General features: G+C 40.8%; 1 non-coding gene across 1 annotated transcript; it reads left to right on the top strand.

Annotated features, from left to right (window-relative positions):
* Positions 1-6,636: 6,636 nt before the first annotated feature.
* On the top strand, positions 6,637-6,743 carry LOC133770641 (U6 spliceosomal RNA). The gene has a single exon (XR_009867351.1). It is a non-coding gene; the product is annotated as a U6 spliceosomal RNA (small nuclear RNA).
* The last annotated feature ends 7,618 nt before the right edge of the window (positions 6,744-14,361 follow it).

Consider the following 14,361-nt stretch of genomic DNA (forward strand, 5'->3'; position numbering starts at 1 on the left):
TGTGTGGCCCGGGAGTGCAGTGGAGGATGGCCCAAGTGCTTGGGCCCTGCACCCCATGGGAGACCAGGAGAAGCACCTGGCTCCTGCCTTCGGATCAACGTGGTGCGCCGGCTGCAGCGGCCATTGGAGGGTGAACCAACAGCAAAGGAAGACCTTTCTCTCTGTCTCTCTCTCTCTCTCTCACTGTCCACTCTCCCTGTCAAAATTTTTTTTTAAAAATAATTAAAAAAAGAAAGCAATGATACATTTATTATTAGATGTGCTAAGGTCATATGGAGTTCTCAGTTCATCTCTCTCTAGGGTCTGTGTTTATTGTTTGGCTTTTGGTCCCCAAAAATGTCACAGAACACTAGTGTCTCATGAATGCATCCTATTTTAATTTTCTGCCAAAACAGAAATAAAATAGAGCATATAGTATCGACTTGTAACTTCTATGAGTTAATAATTTCCCCAAGTGCCTATTGAAGAGATTGATGAGGTAAAAAATCCTATTCTAGTTTCAATTATTTTTAAGAGATGTATTTATTTATTTATTTATTTATTTATTTGAAAGTCAGAGTTACAGAGAGAGAGGGAGAGACATACAGAGAGATCTTCCATCCACTGGTTCACTTCTCACAACAGCCAGGGCTAGGCCAGGCAAAAACCAGAAGCCAGGAACTTTTTCCAGGTTTCACACATGGGTGGCTGGTGCCCAAAGCATTTGGTCCATCTTCTGCTGCTTTTCCCAGGCCATTAGCAGGAAGCTGGGTCAGAAGTGGAGTAGCCAGGACACAAAATATACCTATATGGGATGCCAGAATCAAGGTGGCACCACTATGCCAACCCCAAAAATAAATCCTTTTCTAAGTCATCATTGGAATCCCCAAATCCCTGACTGAAGACACCACTTTGGGCTGATCCTGATTCTCCTCCATAGCTTTAGTTTCCTCCTTAAAACCCAAAACATACTTTTACTACCTGGTGAAAGTTAAAAGTCAGTTATTTTCCTTTTACTTTCTCTACAATATATTGCCTCACATTATAACTGACTGGGCCACAACCAAAGACTTATTTGGTGTCTACATAGGTAGATTCTGGTAATACACTGCTTTTCTTAAACTGAGTATAATAGCTCAAGTATATTGGTTTCCATCTTCCCACCTACCCTTTCCAAGACCACAGCATCTTCAGGTAACCAGAGTTCCTTGGTAATTCGGCTTCTGCTTGCACTACTGCTACTATGTAAAATGCTGAACGTACGTCAAAGCCATGGTTAATTAACAGCAATGGAGAACAATGACCAGGTGCCGGTTCAGAAGCTTGGATTTGTCAGCTTTGCTCATATGGTCAAGGGAATTGTCCCTGGAACCCAGTTGGTTTGGCAAGAACCAAAAAAAAAAAAAAAGTGTAATCAGTCACTGGAGAGGAAATAAAACTAAAATTTGATGTTTTAAGAGCCTCACCTTTGGCAATTTTATCTGCCCACTTTGAGTTGCTCATTGTTGGCCTAAAATGAGGCAGAATGCCTGGGGAGTGTGAACACATGTGATCAAAATTATGTGAATTTCATTATAAATGTTTATCAGTTCAAGCACATACACATGCTAATTAGGAGGAATTTACTTGAATTTTTTCACATTCAGCAGTGGTGATGCCAGCATCTGGCAGAGCAGTTAGATGACATTTGGAACGCATACACCCTATAGCAGAATGCCTGGATTCAAGTCTGGGCCTTTCTTCTAGTCCAGCTGAGGCTAATGTGCACCCTGGGAGGGAGCAGATGATATGTCAAGTACTTGGGTCCCTGACACCCACATGGGAGATCCAGAGTGGTTCTAGACTCCTGACTTCAGCCAGACCGACCTACAGCTGTTGCAGGCATTTGGGGAGTCAACCAACAAATGGATTTCTCTCTATCCCTCCTTGCTCTCTCCCTCCCTTTAAACTAAACAAATGGACTTTTTTAAAGGCTTACAATGTACAATCTCTAAAATGACAGCCAAAGAGATTTTTTAAAACCTGTTACATTCTAAGTCCCTTGAAAATTAATGCCTAGGACCTAGAGTTGCCAGTGTTGTGACATAGCAAATTAAACCACTGCCTGCAATACTGAAATCCCATATTTGCACCAGTGTATGTCCTGGCTGTTCCACTTATGATCCATCTCCCTGATAATGGCCTAGGAGAGCAGCAAAAGATGACCCGAGTTTGGGCCCCTACCACCCACATGAGACCCAGAAGAACCTCCTGGTTCTTGGCGTCAGCCTGGCCCAGCCCTGGCAATTGTGGCAATTTGGGGAGCGAACTAGCAAATAGAAAATATCTCTCTCTGCATCTCTCCCTCTCTGGAACTCTGCCTTTCAAATAAATAGAATAAATCTTTAATTTAAAAAATAAAAAAAAATTAGAACCTAGGCAGTAAATTTAGTCATTCAGCCCATTCTCGTTTTTTAATCCTTATTTAGATTACTTGAAAGTCAGAAAGACAGAGACCACCCATCAGTATCTGGGTGGCAGGGATCTAACTACTTGAGCTGTCTTAGGGATGTGCTTTAGCAAGAAACTGAAATCAAGAGGACTCAAACCAGGCCCTCTGATACAGGATGCAGGCACTCCAAACAATGTCTTAACCACTACACCAAACACCCAATCAGTCCATTCTTGACTATTACCCATATATTGGTCCCTACCCAAGAAGTATGAAGCCCAAAAAGTAAATACATACATTCATACAAAGCATTTTAATCAATCTGAATTATAGCTCCATGAAAGGCATGTTTAAGGAAGTGGTTGCAAACATAGAAGAAAGAACTACTAAATCTGCCTGTGAGGGTCTGGGCAGATTTACCATGCAAGTGGAGTGTCAATAGAGATTTAAGAGTTAAAGGAATGAAGAGAAGAGGAATTAATTCTGGGATAAATTAACAGCATGCAGAATGAATCGTGGGATGTTTGGCATGTCTGAGAAAACATAGTGGTTTAATACTAATGAAAGGTAAGTTGGGAGAAAAGAGCAGAAAAGTTTTTTTTTTTTTAATTTTTACTGCACCAGGAAGACATGTTTAGTCTAGTAAGTAAGATGATTAAAATTCCAATTAAGACACCCATATTCCATACTGGAGGACTTGGGTTCTATGTCTGGCTCCAGCATCTGACAGCTTCCTGCTAATACAGACTCTTGGAGGTAATAGATGATATCCCAAGTAATTATGCTCCTACTATTCATTGTGGGAGATTTCAATTGAGTGCCCAGATTCTGGCTTTTGTTTGGCTGAATCCCAGGCATTGTATCCCATGTTGGAATGTCTAGATTCCATCCTGGCTCCTATCCAAATTCAAGGTTCCTGCCAACACACACCATGGGAGGCAGTGGTAATGGTTCCAGTAGCTAGCTCCCTGCTACCTACATGGGAGACCTGGAATGAGTAGCCAGTTCCTGTCTTCAGCCTGACTCAGACCTGGGCATTGGATGGGATCACTCTCCCAACTCACTCTTTGACTCTTTCTCTCTCATTCACTCTACCTCTAAAATAAAATTTATTTTAAAATAGGTGACCTGTAAATTCCTGGACTTATTTGTAGGCTCTACATGCTGTTCCATTGGTCTATATATCAGTTTTCATATGAATACCACAGTTTTTATTCATATATATTTATATATAATTTTATATCACATAGTGTAATTCCTCCAATTTTAGCTATCTTTGTCAGGTATGCGTTGGCTACTCAGAGTCTTCCATGATACGAAAAAAAAATTTAGAATTGTTTAACTTCTGTTAAAATTCATGGGAATTTTGATAAGAATTACATTGAATCTGTTAGCTAATATCTTGAAATTATATTGAATTTTTAATGCTTATTCTATGCAGTGGGATTACTGAGTCATATGGTAGATCTATATTCAGGTTTCCGAGGTATCTCCATACTGTTTTCCACGGTGGCTTTAACAGTTTACAGTCCCACCAACAGTGGTTTAGGGTACATTTTTCTCCACATCATCACCAGCATTTGTTGTTTGTTGATTTCTGTATGAAAGCCATTCTAACACAGAGTGGGATGAAACCTCATTGTAGTTTGATTGCATTTCCCTGATGGCTAGTGACCCTGAGCATTTTTTCATGTGTATTTTAGCCATTTGGATTTCCTCTTTTGAAAAATGCCTTTTTAGGGGGTGGTCCAAGATGACGGAATAGGAGGGAGCTTACTGATCTAGTCCAGGAGAAGATACTTTAAAAAAAGTGGAGATAGGGGCTGGCTCCGTAGCACAGTAGATTAATCCTCTGCCTGCAGCACAGGCATCGCATATGGGTGCCAGTTCTAATCCTGGCTGCCCCTCTTCCAATCCAGCTCTCTTCTATGGCCTGGGAAAGCAGTAGAAGATGGCCCAAGTCCTTGGGTCCCTGCAACCACGTGGGAGACCAGGAAGAAGCACCTGACCCCAGGCTTCGGATCTGGGCAGCTCCGGCCGTTGCAGCCATTTGAGGAATGAACCAACAGAAGAAAGACCTTTCTCTCTGTCTCTCCCTCTCACTGTCTGTAACTCTACCTCTCAAATAAATAAATTCTTTAAAAAAAAAAGTGGAGATAGTGTAGTCTCAGGGAAGAGTTAGGGGAAAAACGGCAGAGAAAACTACCAAAATAAGAAGGACACGGTGGACCTACGTAGAGGGCATGGGCGCCCATGGCTCGGGACTCCAAGAGCCAAGAGTCTAAGCATCAGCGCAGGAAAGTAAGATGAGAGTATACTGCAGTAGCCCGAAACACTGCTGAAAAAGCAGCATTAAGAGACTAGACGGAATGAGGCTTGAAGCCCTGTGGGGGAAAGTGCACCAGTCTAACCAGAGAAGAGGAAAAAAAAGAGGTGGACAGTAAAGATACATTTCTCTCTCCAATCACCTTACAAAGGTGTACAAGCTGATAGAGCAGCCACCATAACAGCTGTGCCAGCTTGTGTCTGCACCCAGCAACCAGCCAAGCAGAGACTCCTGACTCTAGTGGGGAGAAACAACAGGGGGCAGGGAGCTTGTAACTGTGTGAAACTTCTGAATCGGAAAAGTGAAAAAGAAAAAAAAACCTGAGGGTCTGTGAGAGAACTCACAGTATGGCTGAGACTTTGAAAAGTCTCAGTGGTAGATGCCACAAGCTCCAGAGGTACTGGTTACCAGGTGAGAGACATTGCAGGGGAATCTGAACTTACACTGAGGCCTGTACAGATCTTTTATGTGGTCCTTGGGACAGAGCAGATTAATATTATACCCACTAGGGCTAGCACTCAGGCACTGGTATCCATCAAAGAGAAGAGCTCAGCAAAGCAAAATTATTTCCCTCCTATTAAAAAAAGAGAGAGAGAAGATTTACCACGCCAAACCTCAGAGTGTCACCTTAGGCACGCCCTTAACCCTGGAGAACTGGACAGAGCTCTCTGGCTACACCCACCACAAGCCTCTAGAGATTCACTGAAAGCATACAGTGCACTTACCTGCAGAGGCATAGTACAACAAGAAAAACTGCCACAGTGGGAAAAAAAAGAAGAAACCAACAGGTATCTCCACAAATGTGGAACAACAAATGCAACAATCCAAGAAACAAGAATAAGGAAGACAACATGACACCCACAAAAGAACACAACAACTTAATAAAAGATTATGAAGATGATGAGATAGAAGAAATGCAAGAAATGAAACTCAAAAAATTAATTACAAGATTATATAGAAGTAATCAAACAAATGCACTAACTACTGAAACCCATGAAGGACATGAAAGAAAATCTCTCGCATGAAATTGAAACCTTAATGAGGAATCAGAATGAAATGAAGGATTCAATAGAACATGAAATTGATATATTTAAGAGAAATCAAAGTAAAATTAAGAATTCAATAGAACAAATAAAAAATGCAGTGGAGAGCCTTAAAAACAGAATCAGTGAAGCAGAAGAGAGAATATCAGACTTAGAAGACAGAGCACAGGAAGGTATACAGTCAAACCAAAGACAAGAAGAGGAAATTAGAAAACTAAAAAATATTGTTGGGAATCTACAGGATACTATAAAAATAACACAACATTTGGGTTCTAGGAGATCCTCAAGGCATGGAAAGAGAGAAAGGATTAGAAGGCTTTTTAGTGAAATATTAGCAGAAAACTTCCCCAGTTTAGAGATAGAAAAGGACATCCAAGTACAGGAAGCATACAGAACTCCCAAAAACATGACCAGAAAAGATCTTCACCACAACACGTTGTAAGCAAACTCACCACAGTGAAACATAAAGAAAAGATTCTAAAATGTGCAAGAGAGAAATGTCAGATTACTCTCAAAGGATCTCCAATTAGACTCACAGCTGACTTCTCATCAGAAACCCTACAAGCTAGGAGGGAATGGTGAGACATAGCCCAGGTAAAAGAGAGAAAAGCTGCCAGCCCAGAATATTATATCCTGCAAAGCTCTCATTTGTGAATGAAGGTGAAATAAAGACTTTTCATAGCAAACAGAAATTGAAAGAATTTGTTGCCACTCGTCCAGCCCTGCAAAAGATGCTTAAAGATATGTTACACACAGAAACACAGAAACATGGTCACCAATATGAAAGAAGGTAAAGGAAGAAAATTGCTCAGTAAAAGATCACAGGAAGTTCAAACTATAAATTAGAAATATCTTTGGTGCTCACTTCGGCAGCACATATACTAAAATTGGAACGATACAGAGAAGATTAGCATGGCCCCTGCACAAGGATGACATGCAAATTCGTGAAGCATTCCACATTTTTCAAAAATAAAAAAAAGAAATATCTTTGGAAAAATGGCAGAGCAAAGTCACTACTTATCAATAGTCACATTGAACGTTAATGGCCTCAACTCTCCAGTTAAGACACAGACTGGCTGAATGGATTACAAATAAAACCCATCTATTTTCTTCTTTCAAGAAGCACATCTCAGGAGCCAAGATGGCAGATAGTGAGGGCATACACCAATAGTCTGGGAAAAGATAGTTTAATAAGAGTGGAGTTACTGTAGCCTCAGGAAAAGACTCAAGAAAAAAAACTGCAGAGGAAACGCTTCTGGATCCAGTGGATGTGACCCAGAGGACCTATGGGGAGCCCACCACATGGAAGCCCAGCCGCGGGAGTTGAGCTGCAGAATCTCACCAGTGCTGGGAGGGGAGGTAAGACAAAAACCTCAGAAACCCAAGACATTGGTGGGGAAAGGCAGAACGAGGCCTGAGGCCCTACTGGGGAAAGTTCACCAGGCTGAATGTAAGAGAGAAAAAAAAACTAATAAATAAGGGGAACCAGCATGGACACTAGCCTCTCTCTCCACTCACCTTACAAAGCCAAGCAGAGAAAAACTTGACTCTGGTCGGGAGAAATAACAGGAGGTTAGAATCTAGTGAAAGTAGGTGGAGCTAACGATCTGAGACTGTGAAAATCCGAGGGGGGGCAAGAGAACTCACTGAGTACACAAACTCGGTAACCTTAGCAACCTGGTGAGAGATTGTGGAAAAAATTGAGAACATACTGAAGATGCATAAACTCTTTGTGTGGTCCCAGGGGTAGATCAAACGAATACCCACAGAGGCCAGATTTCAATTACACTCAATTCCACTCAGCTGTGCGGAATTATTTACCAACTGAGTCAAAAAAAAAAAAGAAAAAGAAAAAGAAAAGAGCGAGTGAGGGAGAGAACAATCTGGGTGAGTCACATTTGGCACACCCTTAAACCTGAAGAATCAAACAGAGCACTCTGGCCACACCCATCACAGCCTCTAAGGATCCATCAAAGCAGACAGCCACTTAATCTAGAGGCATAGTATAACAAGAAAGAAAACACCAGAGCAAAAAAACTAAAGATTATCTCCAATATGCCAAACAACAAACGCAGAAACCGAGGTAACAAAAGCAAGGTAGACACTATGATGCCCCCAAATGAACAAGACACCCCAATTCTAGATTATGAAGATGAAGAGATAGAAGAAATGCAAGAAGCAGATCTCAAAAAATTTATAAGAACATTAAGAAGTTCTCAAAAACAAATTCTTGAACTACAGAAATCCCTAATGGACAAGATAGAAAATCTCGCGCATGAAAATGAAATATTAAGGAGGAATCAAAATGAAATGAAAAAACTAGTGGAACATGAAACTGTGATAGTGATGAGAAATCATAATAAAATGAAGAACTCAATAGATCAAATGACAAACACATTAGAGAGCCTTAAAAACAGAATGGGCGAAGCAGAAGAGAGAATATCAGACTTAGAAGACAGAGCACAGGAAAGGAAACAGGCAAACCAAAGAAAAGAAGAGGAAATTAGAAATCTAAAAAGTATTGTCAGGAATCTACAGGATACTATAAAAATAACACAACACTCAGGTTCTAGGAGATCCTCAAGGCATGGAGAGGGAGAAAGGATTAGAAGGCCTTTTTAGTGAGAAACTAGCAGAAAATTTCCCAGGTTTAGAGAAGGACAGAGACATCTTAGTACAGGAAGCTCATAGAACCCCTAATAAACATGACCAAAAGAGATCCTCACCACGACACGTTGTAATCAAACTCACCACAGTGAAGCATAAAGGAAAGATCCTAAAATGTGCAAGAGAGAAATGTCAGATTACTCTCAGAGGACCTCCAATTAGACTCACATATGACTTCTCATCAGAAACCCTACAAGCTAGGAGGGAATGGCGAGACATAGCCCAGGTACTAAGAGAGAAAAACTGCCAGCCCAGAATATTATATACTGCAAAGCTCTCATTTGAGAATGAAAGTGAAATAAAGACATTTCACAGCAAACAAAAACTGAATTTGTCACCACTCGTCCAGCCCTGCAAAAGATGCTTAAAGATGTGTTACACACAGAAACACAGAAACATGGTCACCAATATGAAAGAAGGTAAAGGAAGAAAACCTCACAGCAAAAGATCACAGGAATCTCAAAGCATATATTAGAAAATATCTTTGGCAAATGGCAGGGCAAAGTTACTCCTTCTCAATACTCACATTGAACATTAATGGCCTGAACTGTCCAGTTAAAAGACACCGAGAGAGCGGCAAGATGCCGGAATAGGCAGGGAGCACACCATTAGTCCGGGGGAGAGACAGTTTAATATAAGTGGAGATACTGCAGGGTCAAGGAAGAGTAGGGGAAGAAACAGCAGAGGAAACTCTTCTGGAACTAGTGATTCACAGTGTACCTGCGTGGAGAGCATGGGAGCCCAAGTTCGGGACACCAGCAGCAGACTCAACACACCAGCGCTGGAACGCGAGGTGAGCCGAACCTCAATAGCCCGAGACACCAGCGGGCAAGCAGAAAGAGGAGGCTAGAGGGAACGAGGCTTGAAACTCTGTGGGGAAAAATTCACCAGGCTAACTAGAAGAGAGAGAGGAAAAAAAAAAGTGACCGATACGGACACAAGTTTCTCTCTCTCTGCTCACCTCTCAAAGGCAAGCAAGACAGAGCAGGCGCCATTTTGGACATACATCATAAGCAGGGTGACCTCGGGTCTGCACCAGCCCTGAGCCTAGCAGAAAAACCTGACTCTGGAGGGAGGGGTGAAATAACAGGAGATTAGCATCTAACTTGGCAACCCAGTGGGAGACTGCAGGAGAATTGGAGCCCACACTGAGGGCAGCAGAGATTCCCTGTGTGGTCCTTGGGAAAGAGCTTCCGATCTCTGGCTCCTGTGGGTATATCATTTGCCTGCTAACTACCTCCAATTACATTCAGCTGTGCGGAATTACTTCCCTTTTGAATCAAAAAAAGAAAGAAAGAGAGAGAGATTTACCACACCTAACCTGGGAGTGTCATCTTTGACACACCCTCAACCCTGAGAAACCAAACACAGCTCTCAGTCCACACGCATCTCAAGCCTCTAAGGCTCCACCGAAAGCAGACAGTCCACTTAATATAGAGCCATAGTGTAACAAGAAAAAACACCACAGTGAAGAAACCAAATATCTCCAACATGCCAAACAACAAACGCAAAAACCAAGCTAACAAGAACAAGGAAGACACTATGACGCCCCCAAATGAAAAAGACACCCCAATTCAAGATTATGAAGATGATGAGATCGAAGAAATGCAAGAAGCGGATCTCAAAAAATTTATAAGAACATTAAGAAGTTCTCAAAAACAAATTCTTGAACTACAGAAGTCCTTAATGGACAAGATAGAAAATCTCTCTCATGAAAATGAAATATTAAGGAGGAATCAAAATGAAATGAAACAACTAGTGGAACAAGAAACTGTGATAGTGACGAGAAATCATAATGAAATGAAGAATTCAATAGATCAAATGACAAACACATTAGAGAGCCTTAAAAACAGAATGGGCGAAGCAGAAGAGAGAATATCAGACTTAGAAGACAGAGCACAGGAAAGGAAACAGGCAAACCAAAGAAAAGAAGAAGAAATTAGAAATCTAAAAAATATTGTCGGGAATCTACAGGATACTATTAAAAAACCCAACATTCGGGTTCTAGGAGATCCTCAAGGCATGGAGAGGGAGAAAGGATTAGAAGGCCTTTTTAGTGAGAAACTAGCAGAAAATTTCCCAGGTTTAGAGAAGGACAGAGGCATCTTAGTACAGGAAGCTTATAGAACCCCTAATAAACATGACCAAAAGAGATCCTCACCACGACACGTCGTAATCAAACTCACCACAGTGAAACATAAAGAAAAGATCCTAAAATGTGCAAGAGAGAAACGTCAGATTACTCTTAGAGGATCTCCAGTTAGACTCACAGCAGACTTCTCATCAGAAACCCTACAAGCTAGAAGGGAATGGCGAGACATAGCCCAGGTACTAAGAGAGAAAAACTGCCAGCCCAGAATACTATATCCTGCAAAGCTCTCATTTGTGAATGAAGGTGAAATTAAGACTTTTCATAGCAAACAGAAACTGAAAGAATTTGTTGCCACTCATCCTGCCCTGCAAAAGATGCTTAAAGATGTGTTACACACAGAAACACAGAAACATGGTCACCAATATGAAAGAAGGTAAAGGAAGGAAACCTCACAGCAAAAGATCACAGGAAGCTCAATTTCTCTTTGACATAGAATTAAACTCTGATGCTCTGTTAAAGCAATGTGTTAAAGAAATCTATTATGTTCTCTTGATGTCTGTTAAATTCTAATTGTTCAAAAACAGCTGAATTTTTATTAAGAGCTATGGGTTATTTAAATATGTGCTTATTTTCAAAGATTTGAATAATCACCTTGTAACAATGATCAAATTTGGTCTATGTTATGTCATGATTTTAAGGAATCTTATTTCAACCAGATATTTTGGATTTTGAGCCTTCTTGGCATTCTTGACAGGCATTCAAAAAATTAAAGTTTCAAACAATCTGGACTCTAAAATTTCCAGTAAATCCTGGACTTTGGTTTTTCCAGTTTGGGCCCAACTGAAAAAATCGAAGGACCTATGACGCTCATCTTATAGAGACACCAACTAATCAGGCTATTTGGATTATATTAGAAGGAGTGTCAAGATGTGATGTAGTACCAGACTTTAAGTTTCTATAATGGAAAATGCTATTAATACAAATGTTTGAGAATTAAAAAGTCTAATAATCTTGTGTTACTAGACATGATAGTTATCTTAATGAGAAAGCCCCAGAGGCCTAAAGGGGTAAATTCTTGTAAAATCCTACAGGTGCTTTCAAAAATACTGTGAAGTAAGCAAGTGCCTCTTGTTTGTTGATGAGTTTATAATTTTAAACATGGTGACTTAAAGTCTTTTGTCATCCATAATTATATATGATGTGCTGCTCATAAAACTAAAGCGTTGTTGGTTCTGTGTTTAGCTGTCCTCCTATAGGTTCCTATGGACTTTTTCCAGCCACTTTTGTTTTATTCAGTACTTTGGGATGGCTCTGTAAACAGATGAAGCCAATAATGTATTAACAGTACCAACTGAGAGAAAGTATGGTTAACTGAGGTTACTAAAAACAAAAAGCAATTCAAATCAATTGGCAATCTACAAAAAGCGTTAATGATTTTAAAAGCTATTATTAAAATTGCTATATTGGTCTATTATGCTATGTTATATGTGTGTACATACTGTATGTCCACATGGGGAAATTTTATTAAGAGTTTTATTTTAAATGGCGTATAGATAAGATTGTCCATAAATTTAAGCTGCTAAAATCAATCAAAGATACATTTTAATTTGTGTGACCTGAATCTGTGTATCATATGTTTTAAACGTGTTTGTAGAAAGAAACTAAAAACATTTAGATGGTTGTGCTTAAGTTTACTGGCTAAACAAACTATACCATGTTAGATATTTAAGAGGTGTTTTCAAATACATGATTCTTAAAATTTATAGAAGGCATTGGACCTTCTGGTAAATGTTTTCTTAAGTTGTTATCTAGTGTTTGAAACGGTTTGCTAAGTATTCATGTGATATTGTTATTGTCAGCAAGCGATCTAGGACTTGCTCCCTCATTTCTCTATTCTAAGCCCAACTTGTTCTTTCATTTCTCTATTCTCTTCAAGGTAGGAAACTAATTCTATTATGAAGGAATCTGTAGGATGCACAATTTAATCTTTAGACCTTATAAAAGAGATGGCTAACATTTTTCTGCAATAGCATAGCCAAAATAAGAACTTAAATAATAATCTCATAGCTAGATTCGCTTCGCCATCAGCGAAGTAAACAGTAAGTAGAAAAAACCTCCCTTTCAGACCAAAGGGAAAGAAAGTTTTAAAGTGAGAATATAATTTTCCTCATGGGCATTGTCTACCTTATAAAAACTACTACAGAACATGCCTGTGACTATAGACTTGTAGTTCAGGCCACCGAAGATTAGAGATGGGACACGGGCACTCCCTTGACTTGCATCCTCTGGTCTGCTTTAACACAAACCAGGAGGAAAAGAAAGCTAGGCATCAGAAGCAATGGGTGGCAGGCCTATTAATGGCTGATCTGTACAGTGATTTGCCCTCAAGGAGACCCAACAGGCCAGTCCACTGCAGTGGCTTTCAATGAGGTAAGCCTGGGCTTCAGCAGAAGTCAGCTTGTGAAGAGCCCTGGCAGCTCTGCCAAGAGTTGGATCACTGGAAATGGACCTGCCCTGGAGTCGAAGGATGCCCAGGTCAGAGCCACAGATCTTATTGGCTCTAAGCTGAAGAGCCCTTCACTCAGCCCAACTTCCAAAGTGACCCCTGAAGCTGAGGGGATGGTCAAGTAGGGTCAGCAACATTGCAGGCAGAACTGTACATTTCTTGTTAGAGATGCCCCCTGCCTTTACCTGGCCAGCTCTCCTCCCAGGCCAGCCAAGTAATGAAAGTCAACAGAGTGCCTTCCCCTAGGAGGTTCACACCTCCCTTAGGATATACCCCATGTGAAGAGATTGATAGGTCTGGGCCTCTGAATTTACAAGGCCTAAAGCCCACCAGATTATTATCAAGCCCCTTCTATCAGGTTCTATTTGCCTCTCAATCAGAAAACTTAATTGTAGCTTAGACAGCACCTTTCTTAGCTCCTCTAATAATGACTCTGTCCTTTGTTCTAGGCCCTGTCTAGTGCACTTGGGCCTCATTCCTTTGTAATCATAACCTCTACTCTACCACCAATGGCTCTACTCCCAACCTGTGTGTACTGATGGTCCTCTTCCCCACTTAATGCTGTATAATTGTTCAAACCTGGTAAATGCCACTCTTAGGATCATTGGTTACTATCCTCACTCTGTCTTTTATGACCTTGTCTAAATATGATCAGAGTCGGCAAACTTGGAAGGCTTCCATAGCCTTGGCAACTCATGACGACAGCCTAGGATGGTTACTGGCGCCATAAACTAGAGTGTCAATTTGTTGGGTCAACAACAGGAGCCACTGTGCACTTGCTCCTCATGTGGGATCTCTGTCTTTAATGTGCTGTACATTTTGATTTAATGCTATAACTAGTACTCAAACAGTATGTTTCACTTTGTGTTTCTATGTGGGTGCAAACTGTTGAAATCTTTATACTAAATTGATCTTCTGTATATAAAGAGAATTGAAAATGAATCCTGATGCAAATGGAAGGAGAGAAGGAGCGGGAGAGAGGAGGGTTGCGGGTGGGAGGGAAGTTATGGGAGGGGGAAGCCATTGTAATCCATAAGCTGCACATTGGAAATTTATATTCATTAAATAAAAGTTAAAAAAAAAAGATTGGTGTTGGGCCAGGCCAAAGTCAGGGACCAATGAACGCAGAACTCAATCCAGGTCACGGTGAGGGTGGCAGGAACTCCATGGCTTGAGTCAATACTGCTCACAGGGTCTACGATAGCAGGAAGCGAGAGAGCAGGAAGTAGGAGCACCTCACTGTGGAATGTGGGCATGTTAAACAGGGTGCCCACATGCCTGCTTTACAGTGTGCATTTTTAATGGATGCAAGAAACT

Source organism: Lepus europaeus, chromosome 11 (assembly GCF_033115175.1).
Source record: "Lepus europaeus isolate LE1 chromosome 11, mLepTim1.pri, whole genome shotgun sequence".
Classification (NCBI taxonomy): Eukaryota; Metazoa; Chordata; class Mammalia; order Lagomorpha; family Leporidae; genus Lepus; species Lepus europaeus.